At 36.3% G+C, this 11357-nt stretch overlaps 1 long non-coding RNA gene across 1 annotated transcript; it reads right to left on the bottom strand.

The window, feature by feature from the left end:
* Window positions 1–6492: 6492 nt before the first annotated feature.
* LOC122685329 lies at window positions 6493–9685 on the bottom strand. The gene is made up of 3 exons (XR_006338353.1): window positions 9616–9685; window positions 6761–6960; window positions 6493–6629 (listed from the first exon to the last, which is right to left on the bottom strand). It is a non-coding gene; the product is annotated as an uncharacterized LOC122685329 (long non-coding RNA).
* Window positions 9686–11357: the final 1672 nt, after the last annotated feature.

The following is an 11357-nucleotide window of genomic DNA, read 5'->3' as shown; positions in this document are numbered from 1 at the left end:
GACTCTGTGGGAGAAGGCGAGGGTGGGATGTTTCAAGAGAACAGCATCGAAACATGTATATTATCAAGGGTGAAACAGATCACCAGCCCAGGTTGGATGCATAAGACAAGTGCTCAGGGCTGGTGCACTGGGAAGACCCAGAGGGATTGGGTGGAGAGAGAGGTGGGAGGGGGGATCGGGATGGGGAATACGTGTAAATCCATGGTTGATTCATGTCAATGTATGGCAAAAACCACTACAATATTGTAAAGTAATTAGCCTCTAACTAATAAAAATAAATGGGAAAAAAAAGAATAAAAATTTAAATAAAAATAAAACCAGCTTGAACATCTGTAAGTTCACAGTTCACATATTGCTGAAGCCTGGCTAGCCATCTATTCTCACGGGCTGCAAATTACCAACTTTGAAACTCAGTGTCTATACAACCAAGTCCTTGTCAACACCTCACCAAAACTTCGTGGTGCTCCGACCTCATGCCTACTTTTGAGACAGACAGTACTGCTCGTGAGAACTTGGGTTACCTCATTGTACCACACATAAACTTGCAGTTTACTGTCCAAGGGGCTCTGCATGCTATTGTGGGGATTTGCTGCTGAGACAGGAGCCTCACCTGGCCTCCCGCCTGTGAGATGCATGAGTCTGGCCCAGTAACTAGCTTTTTTTTTTTTTAATGAAATTAAGTTTTTATTCTTAAATAATATAGGACATGGATGAATCCTATCAGCTAACTCTTCCACAGTTAGAAGGCCTGAAGACAGGACCCTGGAGAACATGATTATTTAATGAATGAGCACAATAAAAGGAATAAATGCAAATAACCCTGGAGAACATGATTGTTTAATGAATGAGCAAAATAAAAGGAATAAATTACTATTTTAGGGGAAAATAGTCAATAATAATAAAATTTTTCTAAGATATTGCCTTAGAAACTAAGAGAGAAAAATGTTTCAAGAGCGAGATAAGAGGAAACAGCCCAAGCTCTCCAGTAGTAGTGAGATCAAGATGAATAAGACATATAAAAGGGTGCCCCGGAATGTCCAACAGTAAGTTCCTCATTAAATTAGACTTTTAAAATACAAAGACAACTCTTCCTCTTTCTGTTCCCTTTCTTTTCCAGGCAGTTTAGGCCCCAAACCATCAGGGAGCATCAAGCAATCTAGTGGAGCTGCAGTGCCCCAGAGGCGGGTGTGACAGGGCTGCCCAGGATGGGTGTTGGGGCTCAATGTTGGTTATATTAGAGTCCTCAGTGGGTGAGGAGGGCATCTCTGCAGGGGAGGGGGGGCACTGGCAGCAGGAGGTTGGTTACAAGCAGAGGATTGATTAAATAATAGATATATTAAAGCTAATGGTCATCAGATTTCTGACTGTGGGAGAAGGGAGTTAACAGTATAGAAAGCAAGAAAACTAGGATGGACCCTGTAACAGTGGATCAGAACTGAATATTGAAACGTGAACTCATCCATTGGAACACACATACAGGTAGATGTGAAATTTACTATAGCTTTGTCCTCCAAAATGACCTGGGGACAGCAACACCCACTAACAATAGGCAAACCTAACCCTCAGATTGCCACTTCTAATTGTCATTCTTCAACCGAAGGAGCATGGAGAAACAGCCTACTTTACAGTTAGAGCAGAGAAAATACATAATGGAGAATGCTGTGCCAGAAAATTTAAGAACGAACTTTTTGAGGTGGTAGAAAAATAAGAAAATATCCAATGAATAAAGAGGAGCTTTTTTTTTATTTCTTATAGCTTTGTTGAGATATAACTAACTTATAACATTGTGTAAGTTTAAAGTGTACAACATGATGATTTGATACGCGTATATGTGGTGAAATGATGCCACAAAAAGATTACTCAACACAGCCGTCACCTCACATAATTATAATTTTGTTTTTGTGTATGATGGGAACATTTAAGATCTACTTTCTTAGCAACTTTCAAGTATAAAATACAGTGCTCCATCACTTCAGGCGTGTCTGACTCTGTGTGACCCCACGGACTGTAGCAGGCTCCTCTGTCCATGGAACTTCCCAGGCAAGAAGAGTACTGGAATGGGTTGCCGTGCCCTCCTCCAGGGGATCTTCCTGACCCAGGGATCAAAGCCATGGCCTCGCCTCTTATCTTCTGCATTGCCGGCAGATTCTTTACCACTGAGCCACTCAGAAAGCCCATATAATACAGTATTGTTAACTAAAGTCATCATGCTGTGTATTAGATCTTAGAATGTATTCATCTAGAAGCTTGTCCCTTTGACCAACATCTCCCTCTTCCCACACCCCATCACCACAAGACCCCGGCAATGACCATTCTACTTTTTCCATGGGTTCAGCATTTTTTAGAATTTCACATACAAGTGAGATCACACAGTGTCTTCCTCTGACTTATTTCACTTAACATAATGTCCTCTAGGACCTTCCATGTGTGACACATAGCATAATTTCCTTAATTTTTATGATTGAAAGGAATTCCATTGACTATCTCTTTTTCTCTCATATTTTCTTTATCCATCTGTTGGGCTGCTTCCATGTCTTGGCTTCTATGAATGATGCTGCTATGGAATATGAAGGTTTGTATATCTCTTAGAGACAGTGATTTTATTTGCTGCAGTGCATGCATGCATTCTAAGTTCTTCAGTCATGTCTCTTCTTTGCAACCTCATAGACTGTAGACCACCAGGCTCCTCTGTCCATGGAATTTTCCAGGCAAGAATACTGATGTGAGTTGCCATGCCATCCTCCAGGGGATCTTCCCAACCCAGGGATCAAACCCATGTATCTTATGTTTCCTACATTGGCAGGCAGGTTCTTTACCACTAATGCCACTTGAGAAGTCCCATTTACTTTGGATATACACCTGAAAGTGGAATTGCTGAATCGTATAGTGGTCCTTCCCTGGTGGCTCAGATGGGAAGAATAACCCAGAGACAAGGGTGCAGTCTCTGGGTCAGGAAGATTCCCTGGAGAAAGGAATGGCAACCTATTCCAGTATTCTTGCCTGGAGAATCCCATGGACAGAGGAGTCTGGTGGGCTACATACACTCCATGGGGTCGCAAAGAGTTGGACACAACTAAGCGACTTTCACTTTCACAGTAGTCCTGTCTAATTTTTTGAAGAATCTCCTTACCATTTTTCATAATGGTTGTACCAGTTTACATTCCAACCAACAGTACACAAAGTTTCCCTTTTCTCCATATTTTCCCTCACATTCTCTTGTCTTTTTGATAACAGCTATTCTAACATGTGTGGGGTGATATCTCACGGTGGTTTTTATAAGCATTTCCTTGATAATTAGTGATGTTGAGCTCCTTTTCGTGTATCTGTTGGTCATTTGTATGTCTTCTTTAGAAAAACGTTTATTCGAGTTATCTGTTCATTTTTTTAATCAGATTATTTGGGGATATTTTTGCTTTTTTGTTGTTGAATTGTAAAAGTATATTTGGAGTTCCTTGGAGTGCAAGGGGATCAAACCAGTCAATCCTAAAGGAAATCAGTTCTGAATATTCCTTGGAAGGACTGATGCTGAAGCTGAAGCTCCAGTACTTCAGCCACCTGATGTAAGGAACTGACTCATTGGAAAAGACCCTGATGCTGGGAAAGATTGAAGGTGGGAGGAGAAGGGGATGACAGAGGATGATGTGGTTGGATGGCATCACCTACTCAGTGGACATGCGTTGAGCAAGCTCTGGGAGTTGGTGATGAACAGGTAAGCCTGGTGTGCTGTAGTCCATAGGGTTGCTAAGAGTTGGACATGACTGAGTGACTCAAATCAACTGAACTGAAAAGTATATTATATATTTTAGATATTAACCCACTATCTGATACTTGGTTTTCAAATGTTGTCTTCTCTTCTGTAGGAATGCCCCTTCATTTTATGGATTGCTTTTTGTCCTGGACAGAAGCTTTTTAGTTTGATGTAGTCCCACTTGTTTAATTTTGCCTTTGCTGCTTTGTGCTTTTGGTGTCATATCCAAAAAAAAAAAAAAAAAGAAAGAAAGAAAAAATCATTACTAAGACCAGTGACTAGAGGCTTTTCCTTGTGTTTTCTTCTAGGAGTTTTATGGTTTCAAGACTTCCATTTAAGTCTTTAATCTATTTCAAGTTAATTTCTGAAGTTAGTAAGATAGGAGCTCAATTTCATTCTTTTGCTCTGTGAATATCCAGCTTTCTCAACACTATTTATTGAAAAGACTATTTTTTCCTTGCTGTTCTTGGCTCAAAGAGCACTTTTTTTAAGGAAAAAAAGGGGGGGGTGGCCAGAAGCAAGCCTAAGTTCACAGGAGCCATTGACTAAACATGAAACATTTGAGAATGAAAATAAATATTTAGAATAATAGATAATAACTCATTGAGCAAAGTAGGAACTAGGGATTCAACTAATTAAATAAATGAGAGTTTTATGAAGAATAGGATAATTACACAGTTTCAAGCTACCTTTCTACAAAATATTTATTTATACAAAGAGAAAAGGTGTCATTTTACAGTGGAGAACCCTAGCAGATATCACATAATTCTAGGGATTAAGGTAAATATTATCAGTAACAGGAAAAATTTTAAATATTGTGCCACCATTTAGGAGGCAGTTAAAAGAACACAGCATCACTTCTGTCATATTCCTACCAAATGCACAGAACATGAATCTAATCAGGAAGAAACATTAACTAAATCCAAGTTGACAGACATTCTAAAAAGTAAAAAAATGATTAAACACAACAAGCTCATAAAAGACAAGGGATCCTGGGAAATTCTTTAAAATTGAAGAATACTATGAGACATAACTAAATATAACATGTATTGGTAACATGTCCTTCTGCTATATAGAACATTGGTGTAGCTGGGAAATTTGAGTGACGTCTAAGGATTAGATGGTAGTAAACTATCAAAGTAAGTGTCCAGACTTAGATGATTGCATTGTGGTTGTATTGGAGAACATCCCTACTCATAGGAAATATACACTGCAGTACTTGAGGTATGATAGAATATCATATCAGGAACCAATTCTCAACTGATTCAGGTCAAAAAACGTTTTGTACTATACTTGTACAAATTCCTGTAAGTTTGAGATTGTTTCAAATTTCTTTAAAAGTTAGTCATCAAAAATTCTCAGTTTTCTGTCTTTGGCTTATTGAATTGATTTTACTTGGCAACTAAAAGATTAAACAATATAGCAACTAAAATATTAAAGGTGAAATACACTTTAATTATTTAGAATTAAAGACCCTGGATAAACTCCATTTTGATTATTCTTAATATTGTCATAATGTTACCAGTAAAGCAAATAGAAGCAAAATTAAAAGATCAAAGGCATCTATTTCATCCAACACGTTAGAAATTTTCTCACTAAGAAATTGAACATTATGTTAGAAAAACTATGAATTAGACTAGTGTGGCATTATATTATTATGACTGTAACAGCGTAGCCTGTTTAGAGTAGTATCTATTTTTTTCTTTATTTCACCAATTGAAGAAAAAAAATAGGTCTTTCTTTTCTATATGCATTGGTGCTAAGTTGCTTCAGTCATGTCCGACTCTGAGACTCTATGGACTGTAGCCCAGCAGGCTCCTCTGTGCATTGGAATCGTCAATCAAGAATACTAGAGTGGATTGCCATTCCGTCCACCAGGGAATCTTCCTGACCCAGGGATTGGACCCACGTTTCTGATGTCTCCTGCACTGGCAGGTAGGTTCTTTATCACTAGCATCAGCTGGGTGGTATTTCTGCAAACACTATTAAATATACACAGTGCAAAATGTACTCAGGGGAAAATGAGGAAATATATTTCCTAATTATGGAATCAAGAAATTTCATCTTCTGAGATGAAGAATGGGCTGCTGCTGCTGCTGCTCCTGCTAAGTTGCTGAATTCAGTCGTGTCTGACTCTGCACGGCCCCATAGATGGCAGCCCACCAGGCTCCTCTGTCCCTGGGATTCTCCAGGCAAGACTACTGGAGTGGGGTGCCATTTCCTTCTCCAATGCATGCATGCATGCTAAGTCGTTTCAGTCGTGTCCAACTCTGTGCTACCCTATGGACAGCAGCCCACCAGGCTCTTCTGTCCACAGGATTCTCTAGGCAAGAATACTGGACTGGGTTGCCATTTTCTTCCCTGGAAGAATGGGCTACATGTAAATATTAGGAATATACAAAGATGAACACATTGCAACAATCTATGTTTATAAGAAGGGCAATCAATAGCATTTGTAGAAACAAGTGAATTATTTGATGATACTTCTATTGTTTTAAGAATTCTTGACCTAAAACTAATATGAAGTTTGTTAATTGAAACCTTCAGAAGGCTATATATTGTTTAAGCAGGAACTCAGAAATATAAGAGCTCTCTAATGACTAGACTGTCTGGAGATGTAAAAGTTAAACAACTGAATGCAAAAATGTGAATTTCCTAAAGGCAAATGACCCAAGACAGCATAACAACATGAGACAAGGGTTGGCTCCAGCTTAACATTGCAGACATTATTACCTTCAGCAGGACAGGGAACAGCCGAAGTACACAATTACCTAGAGTACATTAAAAAGATCTCTCACCCACTTGAATGGGGTTGTAACTTCCGGGCTTTCTTTTTAAAACACACTTGGAAGTTTTCCTTGGAAGTTTTGGCCTCCTAGTCCTACTCGTAAAGAAGAGAACAAGATTAAATGCAGACAACCTCCCTAGAACCTTAGAGCTCAGGCATACTAGTGGCTTGTTAGAAGCTTAGGAAGGGTGACTTGCAGAAGGACAGCGGCACTATTGTTTTACCTGGGATGAGCTGAGTGAAGTCTACAGGTGGAACAGTTCATTTTACCCAGCTTCAAGGCAAAACCAAAACACTGGTTGGTCTGGCATCCAACGAGTGTCGGATGGTGTCCACAATAGAGCCTGAGCTAAAGACTGTGGATGAACCTGTGTAAATCCATCACCACTACTGGAAAAACAACTCCAAGGACATGCTCTGGCGCCTGTGGATAAATAATGTCATATATGGGAAAGGAAATGAGGAGGAAAACAGAACAAATCCACTTTACGGATTCCCTACCCGCTCCCCCACCCCCCCACCCAGGGTCAGTTCTAAATAAGCAAAGGAAAAAACTGAAAAAAAGGAAACTGAAAATCTGAGGTGTGTTTTTAAAATTATTATTTCCTTTGGGGAATAGGCAAAACACATGATTAAGAAATTACTTGGAGGATGCAAAATTTTTTTATATTTTATATTTTTCTTTGAAATACATTCTACATCAAGATATAGATACATATATATATATTATCTGTCTTTACCAACTGAGCTAAGAGGGAAGTATCTATTATCTCAATAGTAACTCAAAATCTTAATAAACAATAATCAAATACTACATTAGCAAAGAAAATGAAATCAACAGTGTATTACATTAGATAATTTATTGCTGAGGTAGTCTTTTATTCAAAACATCTAGATAAAAAAGAGAAGACCTTGGTATTAAATTAGTTTTTATTTTTGAAAATGCCCATGTAATTGTCTCATTGTTCAGACTCAATTGTATTGCTCTGTAACTGCACATTATAGAAATGCATATGCTATATTACTCTAAGCCCATCCATTCTTTGACGTTTTCAAAACTATGAAAAATTACCTCTATTTCTGAATGAGACAATACCAGACATTTTTTAGTGTTCTATTGCCAGCCATGTGTTTTCACTATTCCTGAAATGATAATATGCAGTTTTGTTATGAAGAATGTTTTTCAACTTTATGTACTTCAGGACAACTGTTTCTTCATAAATTTGGGTTATAAATAGCACTTGGAATTTCTTTCTTATATGTCAGTCAAATTAACAAAATGAAATACATTACATTTATACTGTCAAAAAAGTGAAAATAACAACTACAACAATAAATCATGTGGCAGACACTGTACTTTTTAAGTCTCACAATTTTTAATATTATTAAAATTTTAATAATTTCAATATTCTTATAATGTTGCTTATTATAATTTTAACTCATTAGGAGAGAAATTTGGAGCTTAAAAAGATTAAACAACATATCAAAGAGTTAGTAGATGGCAGGACTATGGTTTGTTAATTCTGGATAAACACATTTTTGAATTAAAGTAAATTCCCCCAAGACTATGAGATGCCATGATTGACAATCTTCTATTTTATATAATTGTTTATTATTAAGACACTTGGGACTCATAAACAATAATTTGAACAGCATAGAATATGCCAATGAAGTTAAATTTAAAGATACAGAGGCCTTAACTTGAAAAAATTATCAAATAATTTTATGAAATAACATAAATTTTCAAGAAATTTTATATTTTTTCAAATATAAACTTTCTAGAAAAATAATTTCTGTACTTCCTCTTTCTGTGATTAAAACAGAGCATTAGAAGATTTTTTATCATGATCTTAAGATGACAGCTCAGTAAACCTACTAAAGGGTTGCAGAAGAAAATATGTGAACTAGTTGGGTATCTTTATTAAAATGTGAATATTTAATTTAAAATTCTTCTCACTGTTGGAATACAGTAGATAATTGGGTATCAGTATATAATTGGATATATAGTATATAATTGGATATCAGGTCATGATATCCAATCTCACAGGAAATTGTAACTATATATATATATCCATATATATGGATAGATATGCTCTCTATATACGCTCTAATATATCCATTGATTTTTCAGTTGCTCAGTCATGTTCAACTCTTTGTGACCCTGTATCTGAGGTTATTGATATTTCTTCTGGCAATCTTGATTCCAGCTTGTGAGTCATCCAGCCCAGCATTTCACATGATATACTCTGTATAGAAGTTAAATAAGCAGGGTGACAATATACAGCCTTGACAAACTCCTTTCCCAATTTTGAACCAGTCAGTTTTTCAATGTAAGGTTCTAATTATTGCTTCTTGACCTGCATACTGGTTTCTCAGGAGGCCGGTAAGGTGACCATTTTAAAGGTATGCCCATCTCTTTAAGAATCTTCCACAGTTTGTTGTGATCACACAGTCAAAGGCTTTAGCATAGTCAATGAAACCAAAGTAGATGTTTTTCTGGAATTCCCTCGTTTTCTCTATGATTCAATGAATGTTTTCTCTATGAATGTATTATTTTAATACTTAATTTTTATTGTTCTAACTTTAGATATTTAAACACTTTCAGGTGACTATCTGGAGAAAAGAAGATTATTGATCATAGTTCTAAAAAGTAAAATCTACTGTTTAATCACACTTGAGAGAAGGGGTCTAAATTTTCGTGTGCTTTTTTAAATGCCTATTTTCTTAAACTTATTAAACTAAAGATAATTCTATGGGACAAATAAAATAGAGCAGGTAAAATTGTGTCCTCAGGACACCCATTAGACGTGGTGATTGTGTCACTGATGACTTGCTCTAAGGACATAACTGTCTTGCTGGTGGGTATAGTATTTCTCTTCTTCCACTGAACTGTGTCATGCTAGTTTTGATCTTGTTGAAAGTTAAACACTAAATGGTGAAATTAACATTGCAACAAACAATGCTATTAGTAAAGTAAAAAAAAAAAGTTTGAAAATAAAGATGAATGATGAAGTCTCTTATAACTGGTTCTAAAAGGCAGGGACTTTTTCCTCAACAATACTTTAATATTTGTACTGACCTGTTTATCTCCAAGAACATGGTAAAGACTCCCTCAATGTTCTATTTTCCATCACAAACCTCCAGAAATCTTCACCAGAGGAATCAAACATTGTGATCATAAATATCTGCCAGGCAAAGTGGAGGGGTGATTGAAGCATTCCAATGGAAGGTGAGAGAGTCCCATATCTATTAATAAAATCCTGCCATTTCATTTTGCTACCAGAGCAAAACCACAGGTGATGCTACCCAAGAGGCTTTAATACTATAAACTATTTTCACTCTCTCTTTTTTCTCAATTGAAGTATAATTCACTTACAATTCCACATTAGTTTCAGGTTCACAAGTGACTCAACATTTTTATAGTTTATATTCCAGGTGAAATTATTATAAAATATTGGTGATACTCCCTGTGCTGTACATTCCATCCTTGTGTCTTATTTATTTCATACATAGCAGTCTGCATCTCTTAATCTCCTTCACTAATTTTGCCCGTCTACCCACTCCTCTCCCTACTGGTTTGCTCTCTGTATCTCTAAGTCTGCTTCAGTTAGAGAAATACTGTATTTTTCACTTGTATTTTCACTCTTAGAAGACCAGTTGTGTTTCAGCAAAGATATAGGAAATCAGGTCTATGGTTTTATGTGTAATAGTAACTGTTTCCAATTTTCCTGATACTCTTTGAGGGGGAAAATAAATGTACTATATGGCCCCAATATATTTCATGCTTTAACTTTGAGTGTGAGTTTGTGGAAGAGTCATTTAATCTTGGATTTATTTGTTCTTCTTCCTTTTGTTTTCATAAGAGAGCATGGGAATGAAGGAGAGATGAAAATTGATAGCAGTTTGGTGAAAGCCTTCAGTGAAGGCAGCTAAAATTTATGAGGGGGAATTTGTACATGAATAACTAACTTCCTAAGTTCCCAACTGTTGTAGAGTTTGAACATCTAATACCAGTAACAGAATTATTTTGTAATTGAAGAGAATTTCCAAGGGACTAATATTTCTGGGTTCAGGGTATAAATATTTTTAATCTTTGAGTGTTATTTATTGCAGAGGTGAAATATTTTTTGAATAGCAAATTTTTTTTTTTACATTCAAAGGTCAAAATTTAATGAAACTTACATATGCATTTGAATGTCTCATAATTTTCTTAGTGATATTTATTAGCTCAAGTGAACTCTTTTCTCCTTGCTTCTTCTTTACCCACTTTTGAACATGAACTTGAGCAACCATGTGAACTAAATGCATTTATTTCTTAGTGGAAGGGCACAATGGATTGTTTTGAATATGACTTCTTAAAGAGGGAATAGAAGATATTTTAAAACATGATATAGCACATTTTTAGTGAAATGCTTAAGCAATAAAGAAAAAAGAAGCTTTCATATTGAGTCTGGGCACAACGATTTTAATCTGGATCTGGCTCAGGCAGTTCCTCACTTCTAGTTACTAAGCTAGCCTCAGGAAAACAATTTTTTTTTCTTGTATTTTAACACTAACTTCATGCTGTTAGCACAATTTTGCAAGCACTTAATCTAAGTCTAATCATTTCCCCAAACCAGGCACTTTTCTGCATAGTCATTCATTTTTCTTTGTTCAGTTCTACAAAATATAAACTATAACTTTCACCAACTAGTAAATGTTCTGTTCACATCATATTTTAACAAATTTTTGGTCCTCTTAGAAAACTGGAAATTTGATTATGAAACTATACAATGCAATTCATAAGCTTCTTACAGTCAATATTTACTGTATCTATTTACT

The sequence above is a fragment of the Cervus elaphus genome, chromosome 28 (genome assembly GCF_910594005.1).
Source record: "Cervus elaphus chromosome 28, mCerEla1.1, whole genome shotgun sequence".
NCBI lineage: Eukaryota > Metazoa > Chordata > Mammalia > Artiodactyla > Cervidae > Cervus > Cervus elaphus.
Note: the sequence above shows the minus strand (reverse complement) of the source record. Positions and strands in the feature narration are given on the sequence as shown.